The sequence below is a fragment of the Notamacropus eugenii genome, chromosome 5, assembly GCF_028372415.1.
Source record: "Notamacropus eugenii isolate mMacEug1 chromosome 5, mMacEug1.pri_v2, whole genome shotgun sequence".
Classification (NCBI taxonomy): Eukaryota; Metazoa; Chordata; class Mammalia; order Diprotodontia; family Macropodidae; genus Notamacropus; species Notamacropus eugenii.
Window position 1 is genome coordinate 213,970,244 of NC_092876.1, and position 2,802 is coordinate 213,973,045.

The 2,802-nt window shown below is 36.2% G+C and overlaps 1 pseudogene; it reads left to right on the forward strand.

Annotated features, from left to right (window-relative positions):
* The first annotated feature begins 1,862 nt into the window (after positions 1 to 1,862).
* Positions 1,863 to 2,268, forward strand: LOC140509091 (large ribosomal subunit protein eL32 pseudogene; annotated as a pseudogene).
* The last annotated feature ends 534 nt before the right edge of the window (positions 2,269 to 2,802 follow it).

Here is a 2,802-nt window from a genome sequence, read left to right on the forward strand (position 1 = left end):
CTCAACCACTTTTTCTTCTGCATGAAAATATACTGAAAGGTTTGCTTTGTCACCTTAAGACTGGAAAATAGGAATCATGAGAAAAGAAATTGATAGTGTGTTTAATGTAGAAAAGAATCCTGGAGTGGTGTGTGTGTGTGTGGGTGTGTGTGTGGGTATCTGTGTGGGTGTGGGTGTGTGTGATGACAATGAAAGTGAGATGATGAATAGCAATTAGCTATTCATTAATATTGAACATGAGATTAGTATCACAGTTGGAGCACATGAGTGAGAGTTAAAGGACCTGAATTCATATCTCAGTTCTAAAAGACCTCTCTGAGACTCAGTTTCATCTTCAAAAAGGTATAATGACACTTTCACTATAGACTTCACAGGATTGTTACAAGGATCAAATGTTAATAATGCGACCAAATAGGAAAATGATAAGTGCTGGAGAAGATGTAGAAAATTTACAACCCTAATTCATTGTTAGTGGAGTTGTGAAGTGATCTAACCATTCTGAAGAGCAATTTGAGACTGTGCCCAAAGAGCTATAAAATAGTGCATACCCCTTTGAGCAAGCAATATCATTTCTAGGGCTATATCCCAAAGAGATCATAAAAACAGGAAAAGGACCTACATGTTATAACAAGAGTTAAAAATCTTCCCTGCCCATTAATAGGCCTCAGACAGGGCTTTTGAGAAAGGCTTGATTAGGAGAGGTTTGTTTTGTATGAAGTCCCATACCTTTTGTTAATTGCTAATGAAGCCCTGGGTCAAGAGGGTTTTGCTCTCAGGCTCTGAAAAGTGTATATGTACTCCCAGGGGAGGTTTTGCTTTGGGGATCAGATCTTTGGAAGGGTGTGTGATTAGGCCAGACGAGCCTAAGTAGACATTAAGGAGACCCTGGCTTTGAAAACCCAGATGTTGGTGCTTCTCTCTCTGATGATGATGCATGTATTGTCTGTGGTCAGACAGACAGAAGCCCTATCTGTTGGTCTTTCTGTTTGTAGTTTTGGCTTATAATTTCTGTTTGCGTTTTCTCTGAAGCTGAAGTTTCTGACTTTGTCCCCTGAACTAAGTGAATAACACATATGTTTGATTAAAGTAAGACTGTTTACCCTTTATAAAGTTGATTCCTTAGAAAAGCAGATCTTAGAACCTGTACAGCAGGCCCTCCTGTGTATGCCAGGGTGCTTGCTGTTACACATGTACAAAAATATTTATAGCAGCTCTTTTTCTAGTGACCAAGAACTGGGGATTGAGGGGATGACTATCATTTGGGGAATGGCTGAACAAGTTGTTTATATATGAATATAATGGAATACTAGTGGGCTATAAGAAATGACAAATAGGCTGACTTCAGAAAAACCTGGAAAGACTTAGATGAACTGATGCTTAGTGAAGTGAGCAGAACCAGAACATTGTACACAGTTACAGCTACAGTGTTCAGTGACTGACTTTGATAGACTTAGCCCTTCTCAGCAATGTAATACCCTAAAACACTTCTAAAGGACTCATGATGGAAAGTGCCATACACATCCAGAGAAAGGACTATGGAGTATGAATGCAGACTGAAACAGACTATTTTCTTTTTTTGTTTGTTTTTTTCTTTTATATGATTCTTCTCATTTGTTCTAATTCTTTTGTACAATGTGACTAATGTGAAAATATGTTTAACTGGAATGTATATGTAGAGTTTGTATCAGATTATATGCCATCTTGGGGAGGGAGGAAAGGAGAGAGGGGAGAAAAATTTAAAACTAATGGAAGTGAATGTTGAAAAATAAAAATAAATAAATTAGCTTTAAAAAATGTTAATAATCCTTCTGTCTTTCCATCGGTACTTCCTGTGGAGGACCTCTGTCTCTATACTGGAAGCCATGCCTTCCCTCAGACCCCTTATGAAACCTAAAATCATCAAGAAGAAGACCAAGAAGTTCATCTAGCATGAGTCTGACAGAAATGTTAAGATCGAGAGAAACTTCCATAAACCAAGAGTCATTGACAGCAGGGTGCAAAGATGATTCAAGTGTCAGATCTTGATGCCCAATATGGTTATGGAAGTAATAAGAAGACAAAACACATACTGCCAAATCAATTCAGGAAGATTTTGTTCATAATGTCAAAGTGCTAGACGTACTCCTGATATACAACAAATCTTACTGTGCTGAGATCGCTCACAATGTTTCCTCTAAGAATCAGAAAGTTATTGTTGAGAGAGCAACTCAGCTAGTCATCCCGATCACCAATCCAAATGCTAGACTGAAGAGTGAAGAAAATGAGTAAAAAGCTTTGCACTTTTTTATTTGTGTTAAATAAACCCTCAAACTATCAAAAATGTTAATAATGTATTCAAATCAGTTCATACCTTTAAAGTGCTGCCAGAATATAAACTTGGATTATTGTGAGATAGGATAAGGGAAAAAAGAATTTTCATAAGAACAGTTGAGCATTAGAAGGAACTTTCCAATCAAGGGTTATGAGATAGCAAAATGTATCATTAAGAAAATCTGAATATGGAACTGTATTGGTTGTTCTATAGTTTTACTTTTTTCTTACATAATGCAACATACTAAAATTTAAAACATTTTCCACATACAATTTTCTCAATCTTTGCTATAATTATGTGGAGGAAATAGAATAGTATTATCTCCATGTGTCATATGAAGAAATTTAGGAGTATAGAAATTAATTGAATTTTTGAACATTATATGCTTAAGTAATATCAGAGTCAGGATTGGAACACAAGCTTTCTGACTCCTAGTCTTGCTACTTTTCTTTAAGCAAACACTTCTGAAGTAACCTATCTTTGTTATATCT